Raw genomic sequence first — 25,501 nt, 5'->3', positions numbered from 1 at the left:
AGGGGGAAAAAATTATATGTTTTTTAAAATTCTCTCTCTCTCTGCCATTTTGAGTTTCTTTCTGCCTGCCTGTGTAATAGACACAATGTATATCTAGTGTACTTGGACGTGCTGTTCTCCGTGACTGGCCTGTTTGAATAACAACGACACCTTTTGATTGGTGTGATGCTGTCCCAACATAGTATAAGATATGCGATTTGAGAACCTTTTCACTCATTCATCTGACGAAGGAGATAATCTCCGAAAGCTTGTGATTTTAAAATAAATTTGTTGGACTATAACCTTGTGTTGTAAGATTCCTTACATTTGTCCACCCCAGTGCATCACCGGCATCTCCACATCATTCTAATAATAGACAGAAGGTGCTGGAATTAGCACATAACCATTATAATAATAGACACATTATGCTGTTATTAGCACATAACTATTATAATTGTTAGAGTAAAATTTAAGCTGTTGGGTTAAAGGCAATGATGAAGTGACTATTGTGTGCATGACTGCGGTCACTGCCCCAAGACCACACTGAAATGCGCTTTGCGCAGACCAGACTAACCATAATTAAAAGCTTAAACATAACATATGACTACTAACCAAAATGGACTCTACTAAACAAAATGGATTCTGCGACTGTGGGAAAAGACATTTACATTTCACAACGAGCTGATAAAAACTACAGAACCAGACTGAATGGACAAAGACCAGACTGTCTTAAGTTGATAACAGTTGTTTTAATATGATTGGAGGTCATTTGTTGCTGTGGGGGCCTAATTGGCTAATGTCTAAACTAATCAAGACTAATAATGTAATAGCTGCTGAAAGTCTGTATTTGAAAGGTATTAAAAAGCACGACAACCATTTTGAAGTTGAGAAGGTGGCTGCGTACACTGCGGAATGACCAGTTCTTCTCCCAAAGTACTTTGTCCAATAAACTGCATGTTGAATCTTTAAGTCCGACTCCGAGTGGTGATTTTCCCACAACAAATTGGCATAGTCGGCAGGATCTCACTGCTGGTGAGCTGATCGGTTGACCTCGATCGGCGAACTGGAGTCGAGATCATCGAACTGTGGGAGTCAGACTGAGGCAACAGTGCAGTTAAAAACTGGGGGAAAGTTAGGAGAATTTATGGGACTGTTGGGTATAAACAGGAACTGGTTGCTTGTGCTGATCGACTAAGGACAAGGGAGTGCCTCCAGCAGACGCCCAGCCTTAGACTGGTTGTTAAGAGGGGAGATCCCCCACGCGAAGGTCAGGACCATGAAGTGGGCGCAGAGACCGAGGGCACTTGCGATTGTGAAGCACAAGTAATCAGGGCCATCCGGTATCAAACTCTGTAGTGGCGAACAAACGCAGAGATAATTAGAGCATAAGTTAATTTACGATGTGTACTGTCTGAAGTTTTTTTTCAAAAAAAAGTGTTAAGAAGCTGATCACCTAAACCTAGAGCCGAACTCCAGTGGAGGAAACACGTTACCAAAACGGTAATTGTGGCCGTGAGTATATAGTCATGGCCGGAGTTAAAAAGTTAAAAGTAAAATCTGGAGTGGAGTTTGGGCTGGGAGTTAGAAAGTTTCAGAAAGTTTGAGAGAAAGGAAAATCCGGTGACCGGCAGAGTCCGGTGATTAGAGACTGGCAGAGTCCGGTGAGAGACCGGGATCCGAAAGTTTGAGAGAAAAGAAAGTCCTGTGATACCGGCAGAGTCCGGTGATTAGACCGGCAGAGTCCGGCGAGACCGGCAGAGTCCGATGATTAGACCGGCAGAGTCCGGCGAGACCGGCAGAGTCCGATGATTAGACCGGCAGAGTCCGGCGAGACCGGCAGAGTCCGATGATTAGACCGGCAGAGTCCGGCGAGACCGGCAGAGTCCGGTGATTAGACTGGCAGAGTCCGGTGATTAGACCGGCAGAGTCCGATGATTAGACCGGCAGAGTCCGGTGATTAGACCGGCAGAGTCCGGTGATTAGACCGGCAGAGTCCGGTGATTAGACCGGCAGAGTCCGGCGAGACCGGCAGAGTCCGGTGATTAGACCGGCAGAGTCCGGTGATTAGACCGGCAGAGTCCGGTGATAAGAGACCGGCAGAGTCCGGTGATAAGACCGGCAGAGTCCGGTGATTAGACCGGCAGAGTCCGGTGATTAGACCGGCAGAGTCCGGCGAGACCGGCAGAGTCCGGTGATAAGAGACCGGCAGAGTCCAGTGATTAGACCGGCAGAGTCCGATGATTAGACCGGCAGAGTCCGGCGAGACCGGCAGAGTCCGGTGATTAGACCGGCAGAGTCCGGTGATAAGAGACCGGCAGAGTCCGGTGATTAGACCGGCAGAGTCCGATGATTAGACCGGCAGAGTCCGGCGAGACCGGCAGAGTCCGGTGATTAGACCGGCAGAGTCCGGTGATTAGACCGGCAGAGTCCGGTGATAAGAGACCGGCAGAGTCCGGTGATAAGAGACCGGCAGAGTCCGGTGATTAGAGACCGGCAGAGTCCGGTGATTAGAGACCGGCAGAGTCCGGTGATTAGAGACCGGCAGAGTCCGGTGATTAGAGACTGGGACCCGAAAGTTTGAGAGAAAGAAAAACCCAAAAGTTTGAGAGAAAGGAAAACCCGAAAGTTTGAGAGAAAGGAAGGTCCGGTGATTAGAGACCGGGACCCGAAAGATAGAAAGAAAAGAAGACACAGCAAGTAAAGATATGACAAGTGAACAAACTAGATGGGGACCTGCGGGCTCCCTTATTGATAAATATATGACAGACAGACACTCGTTGATTGAGCAGATGCAAAAGGATGGCTGGGATGTTTCTCAGACCTTAGAACAACAGAGAAAGTGGATAGATAGGGAAAAGAAAGACAGAACAAAAAAGGCAGGGGTATTACTAGTCCACCGACGAGCTGGACTAATAGGACAAGTGGGCGCTTCCACTAGAAAGTGGAGCGAAGATAAGGATAAAATTAGGGAATTAGAAACTAGGATAAGGGAATTAGAAAAAAAAGGAATCAATTAAAGGGAGATGAGGTCCTGCATCAAGAATTTAGGGAGCTAGGTAGCAGATTAAAGAGCAGGACCTCAAAGGTTGTAATCTCTGGATTACTCCCAGTGCCACGGGCTAGTGAGTATAGAAATAAGAGGATAGAACAGATGAATGCGTGGCTAAAGAGTTGGTGCAGGAGGGAGGGTTTCAGTTTCCTGGATCACTGGGCCTGCTTCTGGGGAAGGTGGGACTTGTACAAGTCGGACGGGTTGCATCTGAACCAGAGCGGGACAAATATCCTTGCGGGGAGGTTTGCTAGCACTGTTGGGGGGGTTTAAACTAACTTGGCAGGGGGATGGGATACAGAGTGGAGCTACAATAGGGGGTGATGTGCAGCCAAATATAGAGAAAAAAACAAGTCAGCTTGGATGACAGGGCAAATATGTGAGGGCAAGGCTGGATGGCATCTATTTTAATGCAAGGAGTCTTGCGAATAAGGTGGATGAACTGAAGGTGTTGATAAACACATGGGAGTATGATATTGTTGCTGTCACAGAGACATGGTTGAGGGAGGGGCAAGACTGGCAGCTCAATATTCCGGGGTACAGAATCGTCAGGCGAGACAGAGGGGGAGGTATAAGAGGAGGGGGGGTCGCAATATTAATTAAAGAATCAATTACTGCCATAAGGAGGGATGATATATTAGCAGGTTCCTCTAATGAGGCCATATGGGTGGAGCTTAAAAACAAAAAGGGGGCAAGCACTTTGATGGGAGTGTACTATAGGCCCCCAAACAGTCAGGGGGAGATAGAGGAACAGATATGTAGGCAAATCTCAGAAAATTGTGCAAATAATAGGGTAATAATAGTGGGGGATTTCAACTTCCCCAATATTAACTGGGATACTCAGAGTGTAAAAGGCTTAGAGGGTACAAAATTCTTAACGTGCATCCAGGAGAGCTTTTTGAGCCAGCATGTAGAAAGTCCTACAAGAGAGGGGGCGGTACTGGACCTAATTCGAGGGAATGTGGCCGGCCAAGTGGAAGAAGTGCTAGTAGGTGAGCACTTTGGTGACAGTGACCATAATTTTGACAGGGAGGGGCCGGAAATAAAGGTTCTAAATTGAGGGAAGGCCGATTTTAATAGGATAAGGCAGGATCTGGCCAAAATGGACTGGGATCAGCTGCTTGTAGGAAAATCCGCATCGGAGCAATGGGAGTCTTTCAGAAGGGAGATTGAGACCATACAATGGCAACATGTTCCCGTAAAGGTCAAGGGTGGTTCCAAGAACTCCAGGGAACCTTGGATGTCAGGGGATATACGAGAATGGATTAGGAAAAAAAGGAGGGCTTTTGGCAGATACAAAAGGCTAAAGACGGAGGAAGCCCTAGAGGAGTACAAAAAGTGCAGGGGGGTACTTAAAAAAGAAATTAGGAGATCAAGGAGGGGCCATGAAATAACACTGGCGTGCAAAATAAAGGAAAATCCTAAAATGTTTTATAAGTATATTAAGGGTAAGAGGATGACTAGGGAAAAAATAGGGCCTATTAGGGACAAAAATGGCAATCTGTGTGTGGAGCCGGCAGATGTAGGAGGGGTTCTAAATGAATTTTTTGCATTGGAAGAGGGGCGGGACGGTGGACTCCCTGAGGACGAAGGCATCGTGGCAGCTGCCGGGGTATCTGGCGCACACGTGTCGGAATCTCTGGCGGTGGTCACAGATGAGCTGGGCGTTCATGGAGTGATGCCCCTTCCTGTTGCTGAACAGCCCTGGCTGATGCGGAGGTGCCCGTATTGCGATGTGGGTGCAGCCGATTACACCCTGCACCCATGGGACGCCAGCCATGGCATGGAAGCCAACCGCCCTCTCCATCTGGCTGCGCTCTTCCATGGCGACGTTGATGTAGTGCGAGGCCCGGTGGAACAACCCATCGGTGACCTGCCTTATGCACTCGTGTGCAGACGACTGACGGACCCCGGTGATGTCCCCGGTGGCACCCTGGAAGGATCCGGATGCGAGGATGTTGAGGGCAGTGGTGCCTTTGACGGCGACAGGTAAGGGGATGCTGCCTGGTCCATCCGGGAGCAGCTCGTCGTTCAGGAGGCTGCAGATGTCGGCGACTACCTGGCGATTGACTCTGAGCCAACGTATGTACTGCTCCTCGGAGAGGTCCATGAAGCTGAGCCTCGGTCTGTACACCCTGTGCGGAGGGTAATGCCTCCTGCGACGCATCTCTCTCTGCGGTTGCCCTCCCTCCTGCTGTGCAGGTGGGCGTGCCACAGCACCGTGTTGGGGGGCTCCACGTCTCTGCGGCGGACGGCGTGGACTGCGAGGCTGCTGGGGCTGGTCATGCTGTCCGTCCTCCGAGGGTGTCCATGCACCACCCATCTGGCAGGTGTTGGTCTGAGGGGTTGTGCAGGGTAGGTGGGTGGTTCCTCGCACTGGGGCTGCGGTTTCGCGTCGGTCTGTCCTCTGGCTTGGCGGGGGGTGGTGGGGGGCAGGGGTTGCCCTATATGACGCGGTGGCCTCCTGCGTGGGTGAGGGCTCTCCCCCCCCAACCCCTGTGGAGTGCACCTTGGCAGCTGCCACAGGCTGCTGGCTGCAACACGCCTGGTTGGAGGGAGACTGTTTCCCCCAGTGTGTGAAACACTCTGTGTTGAAGGTAAAATCCCACACTTCCTGTTATGACAGCTGATTCAGCTCATTTAATGACCTCAACAAGCAAGGTAAGTACTCTCAAGTGGAACCCCGCTGGCTTTAATTGCCTGCGGGATTCCCACCAGCGGGGGCCACGCACGCAGCCCCGCACGTCATCGGGGAACCCGGAAGTGGTCGGGATCGTGGCGCGATCCGGTCACGTGCCTGGATATCGGGATTTTCGGGGGCCCCCCGCTGGAAACCCACAGGAAACCCGATAAAATCGAGCCCAAGGTGTTGGAATTAGCACATAATTATTACAATCATGGACACAAGATGCTGGAAATACCACAGATAACAATTATAATCGTAGAGACAAGGCGGTGTAATTCGCACATTATTCTTCAAATAATTGATACAAGATGCTGGACTTAGCATACATAACTATTATAATAATAGACACAAGGTGCTGGAATTAGCACACATAACTACTGCAATAATCGACACAAGGTACTGGAATTAGCAGACATAACTAGCATAATAGCAGACACAAGGTGCTGGAATTAGCACATAACGGTTATAATAATAGACACAAGGCGGTGTAATTCGCACATTATTCTTATAATAATAGACACAAGGTGCTGGAATTAGCACAAAACAATTACATTACTAGAAACAAGGTGCAGGAATTAACACACATAACTACTGCAATGATAGAAACAAGGTGATGGAATTAGGACATAACTATTAGAATAATATACAGAAAGTGCTGGAATTTGCACATAACAATTATAATAATAGTCACAAGGTGCTGGAATTAGCAGATAATGAATATAACAATAGACACAAGGCGGTGTAATTCGCACATTATTCTTATAATAATAGACACAAGATGCTGGAATTAGCACACATAACTACTATAATTATAGACACAAAGTACTGGAATTAGCACACACAACGACTACAATAATAGACACAAGGTGCTGGATTTAGCAGACATAACTCCTATAATAGCAGAGACAAGGTGCTGGAATTAGCACATAAAGGTTATAATAATAGACACAAGGCGGTGTAATTCGCACATAATTCTTATAATAATAGACACAAGGTGCTCGAATTAGCACACAAAACGACTATAATAATAGACACAAGGCGCTGGAATTAGCACATATCAATTATAATAATAGACAAGGTGCTGGAATTAGCACATAAAATTTAAAATAATAGACACAAGGCGGTGTAATTCGCACATTATTCTTATTATAATAGACACAAGGTGCTGGAATTAGCCCACATAACTATTAAAATACTAGACACAAGGTGCGGTGATTAGCACATAACTATTATAATAATAGACAAACGGTGCTGGAATTAGCACATAACTACTACAATAATAGATGCAAGATGCTGGAATTAGCACATAACTACTATAATAATAGACATAAGGTGCTGGAATTAGCACATAACAATTATAATAATAGACACAAGGTGCTGGAATTAGCAGACATAAATACTATAATAGCAGACACAAGGTGCTGGAATTAGCACATTACGGTTATAATGACAGACACAAGGCGGTGTAATTCGCACATTATTCTGATAACAATAGACACAATGTGCTGGAATTAGCACACATGACGTCTATAATAATAGACACAATGTGCTGGAATTAGCACATAACAATGATAATAACAGTCATAAGGCGATGAAATTAGCACATTACTATTGTCATAATAGTCACAAGGTGCTGGAATTAGCACATAACTATCATAATAGATACAAATTGCTGTAATTTGCACATAACTATTGTAACAATAAGCACAGTGTGCTCTAATTAGCACATAACTATTCTCATAATAGACACAAGGTGCTGGAATTAGCACATAATAATGATCATAATAGATGTAAGCTGCCGGAATTAGCACGTAACTATAAAAATAATAGACTCAAGGTGCTGGAATTAGCACATAAATAGTATAATAATAGACACTAGGTGCTGGAATTAGCACATAACGACTATAATAGCAAATGAAGAAGAATTAAGTGAAATGGGGTGAAATAAACTCAAATGAATTGCGATTGCGAAGAAAATAAATGGGTTCAAATGAAGTCAATTGAAGTGAAATGAAGTGGAATTAATTCAAATTAAATTAAATGAAATGAATTCAACCACCGACCTGCTGTCCGGTGACATGGCGCGTGCGCAGACGGTTTGTAGACGCACATGCGCAAACGCCGCAGGTCCGGCGAGCTGTGCCCCGCTTCGCGCACGCGCAGTGGATATTCCCCCCGCCCGCCTCGCACCGCCGACAGGAAACGGCCACGGCTGAAAGAGAGACTGAGGGGAGGCGGCATTTTAAAGGGAGAGAGTGGGAGAGGAGGAGGGGAGGGAGGGAGAGGGGGAGGGAGGGAGAGGGGGAGAGAGAGAGAGAGGGAGAGAGAGTGGGAGAGGAGTCCGGGGAGGGAGGGAGAGAGGGAGAGAGAGTGGGAGAGGAGTCCAGGGAGGGAGGGAGGGAGAGAGGGAGAGAGAGAGTGGGAGAGGAGTCCGGGGAGGGAGGGAGAGAGAGTGGGAGAGGAGTCGAGGGAGAGAGAGTGGGAGAGGAGTCCGGGGAGGGAGGGAGGGAGAGAGAGGGAGAGAGAGTGGGAGAGGAGTCTCGGGCAGTGCATTCCAGATCCTAACCACTCGCTGTGTAAAAATGTTTTTCCTCATGTCGCCTTTGGTTCTTTTGCCAATCACCTTAAATCTATCTCCTCTGTTCTTGACCCTTCCGCCAATGGGAATAGTTTCTCTCTATCTACTCTGTCTAGACCTTTCATGATTTTGAATACCTCGATCAAATCTCCTCACAACCTTGTCTGCTCAAAGGAGAACAACTCCAGCTTCTCCAGTCTGTCCATGTAACAAAAGTCCCTCATCCCTGGAATCATTCTAGTAAATCTCTTCTGCACCCTCTCCAAGGCCTTCACATTCTTCCTAAAGTCTCAATACTCCAGTTGTGGCCGAACCAGTGTTTTATAAAGTTTCATCATGACCTCCTTGCTTTTGTACTCTGTGCCTCTATTTATAAAGCCCAGGATCCCTATGCTTTCTTAACCACTTTCTCAACCTGCCCTGCCATCTTCAACGATTTGTGCACATATACCCCCAGATCTCTCTGTTCCTGCACCCCTTTTAGAATTGTATCCTCTAGTTTATATTGCCTCTCCTTATTCTTCCTACCGAAATGTATCACTTCACACTTTTCTGTGTTAACTTTCATCTGCCACGTGTCCGCCCATGCCACCAGCCTGTCTGTACCCTCTTGAAATCTATCACTATCCTCCTCACTGTTCACTACACTTCCAAGTTTTGTGTCATCTGTAAATTTTGAAATTGTGCCCTGTACATCCAAGTCCATGTCATTAATATATATCAAAGAAAGCAATGGTCCTTGTACTGACCCCTGGGAAACACCACTGTACACCTCCCTTCAGTCCAAAAAACAACTGTTCACCACTACTCTCTGCTTCCTGTTACTTAGCCAATTTCGTATCCATGCTACCAATGCCCCTTTTATTCCATGAGCTTCAGCTTTGCTGACAAGCCTATTATGTGGCACTTTCTCAAACGCCTTTTGGAAGTCCATATACACAACATCAACCGCATTGCCCTCATCAACTCTCTCTATTACCTCATCAAAAAACTCAAGTTGGTTAAACATGATTTGCCTTTAACAAATCTATGTGGCTTTTCTTAATTAATCCACTGTGACTGTTAATTTTGTCCCGGATTATTCTTTCTAAAAATTTCCCCACTACCGAGGTTAAACTGACTGCCCTGTAGTTGCCGGGTTTATCCTTACACCCTTTTTGAACAAGGGTGTAACATTTGCAATTCTCCAGTCCTCTGGCACCATCCCCGTATCTAAGGGTGTTTGGAAGACTATGGCCAGTACCTCCCCAATTTCCACCCTTACTTCCCTCAGCATCCCATCTGGACCGGGTGACTTATCTACTTTAAGTACAGCTAGCCTTTCTAGTACCTCCTCTTTATCAATTTTTAATCCATCCAGTATCTCAACTACTTCCTCTTTTACTGTGACTTTGGCAGCATCTTCTTCCTTGGTAAAGACAGATGCAAAATACTCATTCAGTACCTCAGCCATGCCCTTCGCCCTCTATGGGTAGATCTCCTTTTTGGTCTCTAATAGGTCCCACCCCTCCTTTTACTGCTCAGTTACTGTTTACGTGCCTAAAGACGACTTTTGAATTCCCTTTTATTTTAGCTGCCAGTCTATTCTCATACTCTCTCTTTGCCCCTCTTATTTCCTTTTTTGCTTCCTCTCTGAACTTTTTATATTCAGCCTGGTTCTCACTTGTTTTATCAACCTGACATCTGTCATAATTTTACCTGCTTCATCTTACTCTCTATCTCTTTTGTCATCCAGGGAGCTCTGGCTTTAGTTGCCCTACCTTTCTCCCTCATGGGAATGTACCGAGACTGTACCCGAACCATCTCCTCTTTAAAGGCCGCCCACTTTTCAATTACAATTTTGCCTGCCAATCTTTGATTCCAATTTACCCGGGCCAGATCCGTTCTCATCCCATTGAAAGTCAAACCATTATTTTTACTTTAGAGTGGTCCTTGTCCTTTTCCATAATTAATCTAAACTATGATCGCTGTTCCTTAATTATTCCCCCACTGACACTTGGCCCACCTCATTTCCCAGAACCAAGTCCAGCAATGCCTCCTTCCTCATTGGGCCGGAAATGTACTGGTTAAGAAAGTTATCCTGAACACATTTCAAAAATCCCTTCTTTTTCCCTGTACATTATTACTATCCCAGTCAATATTAGGATAATTTCCTTAGGTAAATTCCCTGCAAATTTGCTCCTCTATATCCTTCCCACTAGTTGGTGGCCTATAGAATACACCCAGTAGTGTAATGGCACCTCTATTGTTTCTTAACTCAAACCAAATAGATTCTTGGAGGGTCCTTGACCCCTCCAGGACATCCTCTCTCTCTAACACTGAAATATTCTCCTTAATCAATACTGCCACCCCCTCCTTTCTTTCCTTCCCTATCTTTCCTGAACACCTTGTATCCAGGAATATTTAGTACCCAATCCTGCCCTTTTTTGAACCAGGTCTCCGTTATCACCACAACATCATATTCCCATGTGGCTATTTGTGCCTGCAGCTCACCAACCTTGTTTACCACGCTTTGTGCATTTACACACATGGACTGTAAACCTATCTTAAATTTTCTTGAATTCTCTCTTAGTCTGATCCCACCTAATACTGTACTATTTCTTACTCTAGTGCTATCTGCCTCTCCCAATCCTTTGTGCACCTTGTTTTTCCTTGCTAATGATACATCCTGGTGCCCAAACCCCTGCCAAATTAGTTTTAAACCCCACCCACAGCATGACTGAACCCCCTAACCCTATCCCTAACCGAGAGGACATTGGTCCCAGCTCTGTTGAGGTGCAACCCCTCCGGCCTGTACAGGTCCCACCTCCCCTAGAACTGGAATCTAAAACCCCCCCTCCTCCTGTACCATCTCTTCAGCCATGCATTCATTTGCTCAATTCTCCTATTTCTGTACTCACTAGCATATGGCACTGGGAGTAGTCCGGAGATTGCTATCTTTGAGGTCCTGCTTCTTATTCTCTTTCCTAACTTCCTAAACTCCTCCTGCAGGACCTCATCCCTCTTTCTACCTATGTCGTTGGTACCAATATGGACCACGACCTCTGGCTCCCCCTTCAGAAAGTTCTGCAGCCGTTCAGTGGCATCATTGACCCTGGCATCAGGGCGGCAACATACCATCCTGGAATGATGTCTGAGGCTGCAGAAACGCCTGTCTGTTCCCCTATAGATAGAGTCCCCTATCGCTATTGCTCTCCTGACCTTTCAACTCCCGCCTCCACTGCACAGCTGAGCCCCCCATGGTGATGTGGATTTGGATCTGGCTGCACTCCTCAGAGGAACACCCTCCCCCGCCAGTATCTGAATATGATGTGGCGATGCCGGTGATGGACTGGGGTTGACAATTGTAAACAATTTTACAACACCAAGTTATAGTCCAGCAATTTGTCGATTTGTCGGAACTGTCGATCGACTCATTGATCGACAGTTCCGATGGGCCACAGCACAAAATCGCATAGACCTCCTCAGGAGACTAACACGGGACGCAACCAACAGAGTACCCTTTGTCGTCCAGTACTTCCCCGGAGCGGAGAAACTACGCCATGTTCTCCGCAGCCTTCAACATGTCATCAATGACGACGAACACCTCGCTATGGCCATCCCCACACCTCCACTACTCGCCTTTAAACAGCCACCCAACCTCAAACAGACCATCGTTCGCAGCAAATTACCTAGCTTTCAAGAGAACAGCGTCCACGACACCACACAACCCTGCCGCGGTAACCTCTGCAAGACATGCCAGATCATCGACACAGATACCACCATCACACGAGAGGACACCACCCACCAGGTGCATGGTTCATACTCCTGTGACTCGGCCAACGTTGTCTACCTCATACGTTGCAGGAAAGGATGCCCCAGAGCATGGTACATTGGCGAGACCATGCAGACACTGCGACAACGGATGAACGGACACCGCGCAACAATCGCCAAACAGGAGGGTTCCCTCCCAGTCGGGGAACACTTCAGCAGTCAAGGACATTCAGCCACCGACCTTCGGGTAAGCATACTCCAAGGCGGCCTTCGAGACACACGACAACGCAAAATCGTCGAGCAGAAATTGATAGCCAAGTTCCGCACCCATGAGGACGGCCTCAACCGGGATCTTGGGTTCATGTCACGCTACACGTTACCCCACCAGCGAACAAATGTTATCTGTTTTTAATATAACGGGTCAGTTGCTGTCTTTTCTATGTTTCTACCTCTCTATCTCTGTTTTTTTTTTGTTTGTTGTTTTTTTTGGTGATTTGTATATTCTGTGAGACCTGGCAGGTAACACCTGTCTGTCTGCACACTGATTGCCTTGGCAACGGGCAGTTGAAAAAACTGTCTGTACTCACCAAGCATTGTTCTGTGAATTATAAATGCGACTTCATTTCGAGGATTTCATTTCCACATCGTTCACCTGAGGAAGGAGGTAGCCTCCGAAAGCTTGTGAATTTAAAATAAAATTGCTGGACTATAACTTGGTGTTGTAAAATTGTTTACAAGTATCTGAATACTGGTTAGAGAGTGAGATGCCCTCGGGGGACTCCTGCACTATCTGCCTGGTCCTCCTTGTCTGGCGGTCACCCAGTCCCTCTCTGCCTGCACTCTTTTAAGCTACAGGGTGACCACCTCCAGAAACATGCTATCTACGTGGGTTCCAGCCTCGCGGATACAATGGCCCCGATATTAGTGTGGAGGCACGCACAATATGAATTGATGTTAACATGCCTCGCCATCTTCAACACCTCAGTATGCTCATCGCAACATGATACATCTGTGATGATGCTTAGAATCATAGAATCATAGAATCATAGAAGTTACAACATGGAAACAGGCCCTTCGGCCCAACATGTCCATGTCGCCCAGTTTATACCACTAAGCTAGTCCCAATTGCCTGCACTTGGCCCATATCCCTCGATACCCATCTTCCCCATGTAACTGTCCAAATGCTTTTTAAAAGACAAAATTGTACCCGCCTCTACTACTGCCTCTGGCAGCTCGTTCCAGACACTCACCACCCTTTGAGTGAAAAAATTGCCCCTCTGGATCCTTTTGTATCTCTCCCCTCTCACCTTAAATCTATGCCCCCTCGTTATAGACTCCCCTACCTTTGGGAAAAGATTTTGACTATCGACCTTATCTATGCCCCTCATTATTTTATAGACTTCAATAAGATCACCCCTTAACCTTCTACTCTCCAGGGAAAAAAGTCCCAGTCTGTCTAACCTCTCCCTGTAAGTCAAACCATCAAGTCCCGGTAGCATCCTAGTAAATCTTTTCTGCACTCTTTCTAGTTTAATAATATCCTTTCTATAATAGGGTGACCAGAACTGTACGCAGTACTCCAAGTGTGGCCTCACCAATGCCCTGTACAACTTCAACAAGACATCCCAACTCCTGCATTCAATGTTCTGACCAATGAAACCAAGCATGCTGAATGCCTTCTTCACCACCCTATCCACCTGTGACTCCACTTTCAAGGAGCTATGAATCTGTACTCCTAGATCTCTTTGTTCTATAACTCTCCCCAACGCCCTACCATTAACGGAGTAGGTCCTGGCCCGATTTGATCTACCAAAATGCATCACATCACATTTATCTAAATTAAACTCCATCTGCCATTCATCGGCCCACTGGCCCAATTTATCAAGATCCCGTTGCAATCCTAGATAACCTTCTTCACTGTCCACAATGCCACCAATCTTGGTGTCATCTGCAAACTTACTAACCATGCCTCCTAAATTCTCATCCAAATCATTAATATAAATAACAAATAACAGCGGACCCAGCACCGATCCCTGAGGCACACCGCTGGACACAGGCATCCAGTTTGAAAAACAACCCTCGACAACCACCCTCTGTCTTCTGTCGTCAAGCCAATTTTGTATCCAATTGGCTACCTCACCTTGGATCCCATGACATTTAACCTTATGTAACAACCTACCATGCAGTACCTTGTCAAATGCTTTGCTGAAGTCCATGTAGACCACGTCTACTGCACAGCCCTCATCTATCTTCTTGGTTACCCATTCAAAAAACTCAATCAAATTCGTGAGACATGATTTTCCTCTCACAAAACCATGCTGACTGTTCCTAATTAGTCCCTGCCTCTCCAAATGCCTGTAGATCCTGTCCCTCAGAATACCCTCTAATATTGCCTTCTGTTCTCTTACAGGCCCTGTAACAGTGACGGCTGTGACAGGAGAGGGCAATTCCTCAGAGGACCAGCCGGCCTCTGAGGGGGCACCGTCACATCTGAGTGAGCCATCCACCAGCGCAGATACTCACACCTCGTTGGGTCCTAGTTCTCAGTTAGTTAGGTTGGCACCTGGTGAGTTATCTCACACATGTGAGCATGAGCAGATACTGGTGGCAGGGGCAGCTGCGGAGAGTCCGTGTCGGTGGGAGCACTCCTCTCCAGGCTCTGCTCAGCTGGATGCAGATGCTGAACCCTGGGGGCCATCCATGAAAAGGAGAATGAGCGAGGGGCAGCAGCACATTTGCGAGGTGCTGGAACAGGTGCCACGCGCACTCTCCACAATAGCGCAGAGGATGGAGGAGTCCAACTCCTGCATGAGTGGAATGGTGGCACAGGTAAAGGAGGGAATCTCTGAGATAATGTCACAGGGACGTGAGCAACTCTCTGAGATACTGTCACAGGGATGTGCGGGAATGTCTGCGATGGAGGGAAGGCTAGCCTCCATTGAGCTTCAAGCACAGCTCACAAATGATTCCATTCAGGCCCTGACAACGGCCGTTCAGACTCAGGGTGAACAACATTCTACCGCCTTAAACAGGCAGGCAGATACACTAGCACTGGCCTTACAAGGCTTCACACATGTCCTCCAAACTGTTGTCCAGCAGAGTGGTAGGAGTGATGTGGGCCTGGCCCAGGGGAGGGATGATGGCGAAAGGGGACATGGAAGTGGGGACGCCACTCAAAGCACTCCCACGTCTCACCCTTTGCTTCCCTCTCAACCAGCAATGCTGCCTCCTCTCCAGGTGGCCGAGTCTGCCCCTGCACAGGTGCAGGTGGACCAGTCTTTGGAGGGGCCCTCACGGGCACCAAAACCCAGAGGGCGTGGGCCCAAAGTATCTAATTAATCATGGCATGAACAAGAGCAACCTGGCACTATCTCTGCTGCAGCCACAGGGGAAGCAGCACATAGGACTGGTCAGAAGAGAAAGGCAAAGGGGATGCACGAGGGTGTGTGACGGTTTATCATGTTTTTTATTTACATTTGATTTTTGTTAAACTCACATTAAATATTATTGTGACCACTACTACCACGTCTTGGCCATTCTTGACTGGCTTCTGTGATAAGGCCCTTTCATGAGGTTCACCATGAACGGTAACACTTGATGCCACCCATTGGGTCACTCTACAGTGGGTGTACATGTAGTTGTAGGACTGTTTTGTGCAGGGAGGGGTGAGGGAGGGGGCTGGTGGGGGCACTGCTCTATCCAGGTGGTGTGAGGACTGGACTCTTCACACGGTCTGATGTTAGGAGAACAGTTCACATATCAGTGACTCCCCGGCCTCATGAGCAGTCAGGTGAGCCGCTGCTCTGCCCGTGGATTGCTCCTCCTCCTGCTCTTCTTCCTCCTCCTCCTCCTCTGCCTCGTCCTCCTCCGCCTCCTCCTCAATGTGAGTGGCAGATGTGGATGGGGCCTCCTCAAGCGGCACCCCTCTCTGTTGTGCCATATTGTGTAACACACTACTATAATGCGTCCCACTCTGTCTGATGTGTATTGAAGCTCTCCCCCAGAACGATCAAGGCACTTAAATCACATCTTGAGCAGCCCTATAGGCTGCTCAATTGTAGACCTGGTGGCAATGTGGCTGTCGTTATATCGACACTGTTGCTCAGTGATAGGATTCCTCAGAAACGTCATGAGCCACGTGTGCAGGCGGTATCCCTTGTCCCCGAGGAGCCAGCCCTTAAGGGTGTTTGGTGCATGGAAGAGGGCCGGGATATTGGATTCCTGGAGGATGAAGGAATTATGGCAGCTGCCAGGGAATCTGGCGCACACATGAAGAAATCTTTTACGGTGGTCACAAACGAGCTGAGTGTTGATGGAGTGATATCCCTTCCTGTTGATGAACAGTCCTGGCTCATGTGGTGGTGCTCGTATTGCTATATGGGTGCAATCGATTACACCCTGCACCCGTGGGAAGCCAGCCACGGAGTGGAATCCCACTGCCCTCTCCGTCTGGCTGAGGTCGTCCATGGGGAAGTTGACGTAGTGCGAGGCCCTGCGAAACAAGCCGTCGGTGACCTGCCTATTGCACTTGCGTGCAGACGACTGAGAGACCCCGGCGATGTCCCGGTGGCACCCTGGAATAATCCGGAGGTGAAGAAGTTGAGGGCAGAGGTGCTGCTCGGCCCAGCCGGGAGCAGCTCGGCATGAAGAAGGCTGCAGATGTCTGCGACTACCTGCTGACTGACTCTGAGCCTCCGTTTGCACTGCTCCTCAGAGAGGTCCAGGAAGCTGAGCCTCGGTCTGTAGACCCTGTGGCGAGGGTAGTGCCTCCTGCGACATCGCTCTCTCTGTTATTGCCCTCTGTGCTCTTGTGCAGGTGCCTGTGGCACAGCACTGTGTTGTGGAGCTCCACGTGGCGGAGATGGACACCGTGCCTGGCGAGGCTGGTGATGTTGCTTGTCTTCGGATGTAGTGATGAATGTAGCCATGGCGCCCCTCATCCTGATGGTGTGAGTTTGAGGGGGTCCGCAAAGCAGTCAAATATGTTTGAACAGCAGAATTTTGAGTGGAAGGTAAGAATTTTCAGTGAAAACACAAAGATCTTGCAGCCAAAACTTTGTCTGAAGTGACAGAGTGCCCTGCTTTTCTCCCATCTGTCAAATAAGCATTCGAATCTCCCACTGGCTGCCGGCTGAAACACGTCTCTTGCAACGTAGAGTGTTTCCCACAGCACGGGAAACATGCTGAGGATCCTCCAAAATCGCACCTCTGCCTCGAAGTGGAGAAAATTAAGTACCTCAAGTAGTTAAACTACCTCAACAACTGTGTTAATGATCATCCCGTCGGCTCTAATTGCCGGTGGGACTTCTGCATTCGGGAGGCGCTCGCGTCAGACACGTCAATGGGGAACCCGGAAGTTTGCGGGTTGCAGCTGGGCTCCGAACCCGAATGGGATTTCCCCGATTTTCGGAGCCCTCCCCACCCCCAGTGCACCCGCCCGCTCTCGGGAAAATCGAGCCCACTGCAGTGACGCCAGCTGTTGCTCAAGCTCCGAAATCCGGAGCTCGAGCTCCTCCAGCTGGCGACACTTCTTGCACCTGTGGTTGTCCAGGACATGGGAAGCGTCGTGGAGTTCCCACATGGCACAGGATATGTATTTGACATGTCTGAGGTGCCCTGCCATGCCTCGATCTATTAGATTACTAACTAAACTTAACAGCAATAAACTAAAGACTTAAAATAATAATACTCACCAGCGACTCACCAATCAGTTCCGTCCCTTGTGTTGATATGGGGCTAAGGTGGTACATGGAGTTAGGTCACAGGACCACCATGATCTCATTGAATGGCAGAACAGACTCGAGAGGCTAAATGCCACTTGCTGCCTCCTGTTATGCACACCTTCTCCTGCAAGAAAGCGGGACGTGCTCGGTGAGTGTCCTACTGGATGTTTGGGTGATATGCCAGGGTGTGTGACCTGTGAGTTGTGGTTGTGCGGCTTGCAACAGTGCGGGTGAGAGGAAGCATCTGATTGGAAGAGTGCTGATTAAAAGATTTGTTTGTAGGTGGGTGGTGGGGTGTATTGTGTGGAGCAGTGGATGCGGCTAGTGGTGCAGTTACCAGGAGATGCCACTTAACAGTTGACCTCACTTACCTTGACCACTGGCATTGAACGTCCTGCACTGCATCCATGTCCTTGGTGCTACGCTTCTAGCATTGACTTTGTCCCCTATTACCTCCCACTGCTTCTTGAGCATATGTCTGGAGGGCCTCTTGCCCCCTGTGGATATAGGATGCCCCTCCTTCTGCCCACCTCTTGCACCAAGGTTTCTAATGTATCAGCAGAGAACCTTGGTGCATGTTCTCTCGCAGGTCTGGTACAAACTCACATTGGCAGATTGGAGGATGTGGAATTTAATAGTGCTCAACCTTTATTCAATGTTTTAACATAACTCAATAATTTGTAAACAGGGACCTGCATCTGCATTTTATGCGTGCGATGTCTGATCTCCGTTCAGACTTCGTGTGGACCCGTGTCTTATATTTTGCAAATAAGAGGTGCAGGCTGCCTTTTTTTTATTCTTTCATGGGACGTGGGCGTCGCTGGCAAGGCCAGCATTTATTGCCCATCCCTAATTGCCCTTAAGAGGTGCGAGCCACTCACGCTGGGCCCCCCTACTCGTGAGAAGCCACTGTACAGCACAGCCAGGCCTGGCCGCTGGCCGGAATCAGGTCAATGACCAGGCAGCACGAATCTCACGACATCCGCGCCCGAATTTGGGGGTTATTGAATTCAATGCCTCAATTAATAAAGCCCAGGATCCCATATGCTTTTTTAACGGCCTTCTCAACTTGTCCTGCCACCTTCAAAGATTTGTGTCTCTGTTCCTGCACCCCCTTTAAAATTGTACCATTTAGTTTATATTGCCTCTCCTCGCTCTTCCTACCAAAATGCATTATTCACACTTCTCTGCATTAAATTTCATCTGACATGTGTCTGCCCAGTTCACCAGTCAGTCTGTGTCCTCCTGAAGTCTACACCTATCCTCCACATTGTTTACTACATTTCTGCGCTTTGTGTAATCTGCAAACTTTGATGGGACAGTGTAGAGTGAGCTTAACTCTGTATCTGATCCGGGGTGGGGAGTGGGGGGTGGTGATTGGGGGGAGGGCTGGGGCCAGTATCTGGGGCCTGGTTTGAATGTGGGTTCAGGTCTCCTGCTCCACATTCAGGTAATTATATTTTGGTTGCGGTCTGTAACGGTCCTTTGAAGGATCGCTCTTGGTTGTCCATTTCCTCCAATAACCCCCTGGGATTAATGTCACTCATCGTACAGAGGGCTGAGTCCAGGAAGCAAGCTGTGAAAAGTGGCTCCACCTGCAGGTTCCCAGTTTAGGGCCTGGTCTCGGTGACCTCTCCCCGGAGGTTCCCAGTTTGGGGCCTGGTTTCGGTGACCTCTCCCCGGAGGTTCCCAGTTTGGGGCCTGATTTCGGAGACCTCTCCCCGGAGGTCCCCAGTTTGGGGCCTGGTTTCGGTGACCTCTCCCCGGGCATTCCCAGTTTAGGGCCTGGTTTCGGTAACCTCTCCCCGGAGGTTCCCAGTTTGGGGCCTGGTTTCGGTGACCTCTCCCCGGAGGTTCCCAGTTTGGGGCCTGGTTTCGGTGACCTCTCCCCGGAGGTTCCCAGTTTGGGGCCTGGTTTCGGTGACCTCTCCCCGGAGGTTCCCAGTTTGGGGCCTGATTTCGGTGACCTCTCCCTGGAGGCTCCCAGTTTGGGGCCTGGTCTCGCTGACCTCTCCCTGGAGGTTCTCAGTTTGGGGCCTGGTTTCGGTGACCTCTCCCCGGAGGTTCCCAGTTTGGGGCCTGGTTTCGGTGACCTCTCCCCGGAGGTTCCCAGTTTGGGGCCTGGTCTCGGTGACCTCTCCCCGGAGGTTCTGGCTGCTGCTGATCACTCAGACACTCTCTGTGTCCATCGATCGCACTCCTTTTCTTTCTAATACTCCTAGAACCTAGGGCACGAGCAGGGTCAGCATTGGCTCATCCCCCACTCTCCCCGCACAAAGTTTTGAAAACTACTGGCTTTTAATTAAATGAAATTGTTGTTCGTTCTCATACAAAGGGCCTGTCTGCAGGGAAAGGACAGAGTCGAAATCCTTCCTTAAACTCCTTGTGCTGACGTACAGCCTCCAGCCTAAAGAGAAGCTATTGAGGCTTGGATCTGGAAGAGCCTTATTTCAGCCAATGACCGTGATCTCGTCCCGGGTTTGGACCCAGTTACTGTGAGGTTTCCCACCAAAAGACTCCAGTTAATCGCAGCCAGCTGGTCCTGTGATGCAATTATTATTTACTGGTCCCAGTCCTGGGATCACTGAGTGTGGAATTAATCAGGATGCCGCTCAGAGGATCAGCTCACTGTAGGAGGGTGAGTTCGGAGTCCCTGTGTGCCGAACCCACAGACGACCTGTCACCTCAGGCCTGAGGGTGTGGTTCACACTCCGGGGGGGAAAAGATCAGCCGAGCTCAGGTAACAGTCCCCTCGGTAACTGCTCTCATCGTCCCACGTCTCAATGCTGGGCTTGGGGCAAGTGGAGTGAGTGTCACATGGGCCACTGCGCGGGGAATTTAACCCCCCAGAACATATCTGAGTGAGAGTGCCCCATTCCCTCTCCAAACAGTGACACCTTGCCCCTGAATAGGGGCAATTCATATCCATTAACATTGTATAATAAGCCCTTGTCTCACACTCACTGATCGCACTTTCCTGAAAGAGGCAGGTTCTCTGTGTGAGATACTGAGAGACAGAGAAATGGGAACATAGTTTGGTCCAAACATACTAGAAACAGTTGCTGGCCTGGAGCAATGGGTTATAGAGTGCCATTTGCGGGAGAACTGAGTGCCATTTGGGGAGGGGGGCACTGAGTGCCATGTGGGGGAGGTGATTTTACAAAGAATGTACAGCACAGAAACAGGCCATTCGGCCCAACTGGTCTATGCCGGTGTTTATGCTCCACACGAGACTCCTCCCACCTTACTTCATCTCACCCTATCAGCATATCCTTCGATTCCTTTCTCCCTCATGTGTTTATTTAGTTTCCCCTTAAATGCATTTATGCTATTTGCCTCAACTACTCCTTGTGGTAGCGAGTTCCATATTCTTACCACTATTTGGGTAAAGAAGTTTCACCTGAATTCTCTATTGGATTTATTAGCGACTATTTTATATTTATGACCCCAAGTTTTGGACTCTCCCACAAGTGGAAACATTTTTTCGATGTCTACCCTAATCAAACCCCATCATTATCTGAACGACATCTATCAGATCACCTGTCAGCCTTCTCTTTTCTAGAGAAACGAGCCCCAGCCTGTTCAGTCTTTCCTGATAAGAATATCCTCTCGGTTCTAGCATCATCCTTGTGAACCTTTTTGTACCTTCTCCAGTGCCTATATCCTTTCTATAATATTGAGACCAGAACTGTTTACAGTACTTGTGTTCATCTTCACTGCAGAGGATACAAATAACACGCCAGAAATAATTGTGAATCAAGAGGTGAAAGGGAGGGAGGAACTTAAAACATTTACAATCACCAGGAAAAGGGTTTTGAAAAAAATATTCGAACTAAAAGCTGACAAGTCCCCAAATCCTGACTGACTTCATCCTTGGGTTTTCCAGAATCTAGGGAATTTTGGAAAATGAATACCAATGCATCTACTATCTCTTCAGCCACTTCTTTGAAGGGTCCCATCAGATTGGAAAATAGCGAATGTAACTCCACGATTCAAGAAAAGAGATGATGTGGAGATGCCGGTGATGGACTGGGGTGGACAAACGTAAGGAATCTTACAGCACCAGGTTATAGTCCAACAGTTTTATTTGAAAATCACAAGCTTTCGGAGATTATCTCCTTCGTCAGGTGAGTGAGTGAATGGTTCTCAAATTGCATATCTTATATTAGGCTGGGACATGTTCACACCAATCAAAGGTGTCGTTGGTGTTCAGACAGATTAGCCACGGAAAACAGTAAGTCCCAGTATACTGAATACACAATGGGTCAGATTACACAAACAAAGAGAGAAAGAGACCCGAAAGGCAGAGAGAGAGAGAGAGAGAGAGAATGTCCAGTTGTATTAAAAACAGATAACTTTTTTTTTCCTGCTGGTGGGGTTACGTGTAGCGTGACATGAACCCAAAATCCCGGTTGAGGCCGTCCTCATGGGTGCGGAACTTGGCTATCAATTTCTGCTCGACGATTTTGCGTTGTCGTGTGTCTCGAAGGCCGCCTTGGAGAATGCTTACCCGAAGATCGGTGGCTGAATGTCCTTGACTGCTAAAGTGTTCCCCGACTGGGAGGGAACCCTCCTGTCTTTCGATTGTTGCGCGGTGTCCGTTCATCCGTTGTCGCAGCGTCTGCATGGTCTCGCCAATGTACCATGCTCCGGGGCAACCTTTCCTGCAACGTATGAGGTAGACAACGTTGGCCGAGTCACAGGAGTATGAACCATGTACCTGGTGGGTGGTGTTCTCTCGTGTGATGGTGGTATCTGTGTCGATGATCTGGCATGTCTTGCAGAGGTTGCCGTGGTAGGGTTGTGTGGTGTCGTGGACGCTGTTCTCCTAAAAGCTGGGTAATTTGCTGCGAACGATGGTCTGTTTTAGGTTGGGTTGCTGTTTAAAGGCGAGTAGTGGAGGCGTGGGGATGGCCTTAGCGAGGTGTTCGTCGTCATCGATGACATGTTGAAGGCTGCGGAGAACATGGTGTAGTTTCTCTGCTCCGGGGAAGTACTGGACAACGAAGGGTACTCTGTTGGTTGCGTCCCCTGTTAGTCTTCTGAGGAGGTCTATGCGATTCTTCGCTGTGGCCCGTCGGAACTGTCGATTGACAAGTCGAGCGTCATATCCCGTTCTTACGAGGGCGTCTTTCAGCGTCTGTAGGTGTCCATCGTGTTCCTCCTCATCTGAGCAGATCCTGTGTATTCGCAGGGCCTGTCCATAGGGGCTAGCCTCTTTGACGTGGTTAGGGTGGAAGCTGGAACTTTTCAGCTCCACTTTTCCAGCTTCCACCCTAATTGTTGGACTATAACCTGGTGTTGTAAGATTCCTTACATTTAACCTGTCTGAACACCAACGACACCTTTGATTGGTGTGAACATGTCCCAGCCTAATCTAAGATATACGATTTGAGAACCATTCACTCACTCACCTGACGAAGGAGATAATTTCCGAAAGCTTGTGATTTTCAAATAAAACTGTTGGACTATAACCTGGTGTTGTTAGATTCCTGACAAGAAGAGAGACAGAAAGCAGGAAACTACAGGCTTAACATCTGTCATAGGGAAAATGCTAGAATCTATTATTAAGGAGGTTATAGCAGGACACTTAGAAAATCTCAATGCAATCAGGCAGAGTCAACACGGCTTTGTGAAAGGGAAATCGTGTCTGGTGAATTTATTAGAGTTCTTCGAGGAAGTAACAAGCAACGTGGATAAAGAGGATCCTGTGGATGTCGTGTACTTGGATTTCCAGAAGGCATTTGACAAGGCGCCACATCAAAGGCTAATACACAAAATAAGAGCTCATGGTGTAGGGGGTAACATATTAGCATGGATAAAGGATTGGTTAGCTAACAGGAAACAGAGAGTAGGCATAAATGGGTCATTTTCAGTTTGGCAAGATGTAACGAGTGGAGTGCCAAAGGGATCAGTGCTGGGCCTCAACTATTTACAATCTATATCAATAACTTGGATGAAGGGACCGAATGTATAGTTACTAAATTTGCTGATGACACAAAAGGTAGGTACAAAAGTAAGTTGTGAAGAGGACATAAGGAGTCTGTAAAGGGATATAGTCAAGTTGAGTGGGCAAAAATTTGGCAGATGGAATATAATGTGGGAAAATGTGAACTTGTCCACATTGGCAGGAGGAATAGAAAAGCAGTATATTATTTAAATGGAGAGAGATTGCAGAACTCTGAGGTACAGAGGGATCTGGGTATCCTAGTACATGAATCACAAAAAGTTAGTATGCAGGTACAGCAAGTGATTAGGAAGGCAAATGGAATGTTGCAATTTATTGCAAGGGGAATGGAATATAAAAGTAGAGATGTTTTGCTGCAGTTGTACAGGGCATTGGTGAGACCACTAGAATACTGTGTGCAGTTTTGGTCTCCTTATTTAAGAAAGGACATAATTGCTTTGGAGGCGTTTTTTTATTTGTTCATGGGATGTGGGCGTCGCTGGCAAGGCCAGCATTTATTGCCCATCCCTAATTGCCCTTGAGAAGGTGGTGGTGAGCCGCCTTCTTGAACCGCTGCAGTCCGTGTGGTGAAGGTTCTCCCACAGTGCTGTTAGGAAGGGAGTTCCAGGATTTTGACCCAGCGACGATGAAGGAACGACGATATATTTCCAAGTCGGGATGGTGTGTGACTTGGAGGGGAACGTGCAGGTGGTGTTGTTCCCATGTGCCTGCTGCTCTTGTCCTTCTAGGTGGTAGAGGTCGCGGGTTTGGGAGGTGCTGTCGAAGAAGCCTTGGCGAGTTGCTGCAGTGCATCCTGTGGATGGTACACACTGCAGCCACTGTGCGCCGGTGGTGAAGGGAGTGAATGTTTAGGGTGGTGGATGGGGTGCCAATCAAGCAGGCTGCTTTGTCCTGGATGGTGTTGAGCTTCTTGAGTGTTGTTGGAGCTGCACTCATCCAGGCAAGTGGAGAGTATTCCACCACACTCCTGACTTGTGCCTTGTAGATGGTGGAAAGGCTTTGGGGAGTCAGGAGGTGAGTCACTCGCCGCAGAATACCCAGCCTCTGACCTGTTCTTGTAGCCAAAGTATTCATATGGCTGGTCCAGTTAAGTTTCTGGTCAATGGTGACCCCCAGGATGTTGATGGTGGATTCGGCGATGGTAATGCCGTTGAATGTCAAGGGGAGGTGGTTAGACTCTGTCTTGTTGGAGATGGTCATTGCCTGGCACTTGTCTGGTGTGAATGTTACTTGCCACTAATGAGCCCAAGCCTGGATGTTGTCCAGGTCTTGCTGCATGCGGGCTCGGACTGCTTCATTATTTGAAGGGTTGCGAATGGAACTGAACACTGTGCAATCATCAGCGAGCATCCCCATTTCTGACCTTATGATGGAGGGAAGGTCATTGATGAAGCAGCTGAAGATGGTTGGGCCTAGGACACTTCCCCGAGGAACTCCTGCAGCAATGTCCTGGGGCTGAGATGATTGGCCTCCAACAACCACTACCATCTTCCTTTGTGCTAGGTATGACTCCTGCCACTGGAGAGTTTTCCCCCTGATTCCCATTAACTTCAATTTTACTCGGGCTCCTTGGTGCCACACTCGGTCAAATGCTGCCTTGATGTCAAGGGCAGTCACTCTCACCTCACCTCTGGAATTCAGCTCTTTTGTCCATGTTTGGACCAAGGCTGTAATGAGGTCTGGAGCCGAGTGGTCCTGGTGGAACCCAAACTGAGCATCGGTGAGCAGGTTATTGGTGAGTAAGTGCAGCTTGATAGCACTGTCG

This window comes from Heptranchias perlo, chromosome 41, assembly GCF_035084215.1.
Source record: "Heptranchias perlo isolate sHepPer1 chromosome 41, sHepPer1.hap1, whole genome shotgun sequence".
Classification (NCBI taxonomy): Eukaryota; Metazoa; Chordata; class Chondrichthyes; order Hexanchiformes; family Hexanchidae; genus Heptranchias; species Heptranchias perlo.
The sequence above is the reverse complement of the archived record's forward strand: the minus strand, read 5'-3'. Positions refer to the sequence as shown.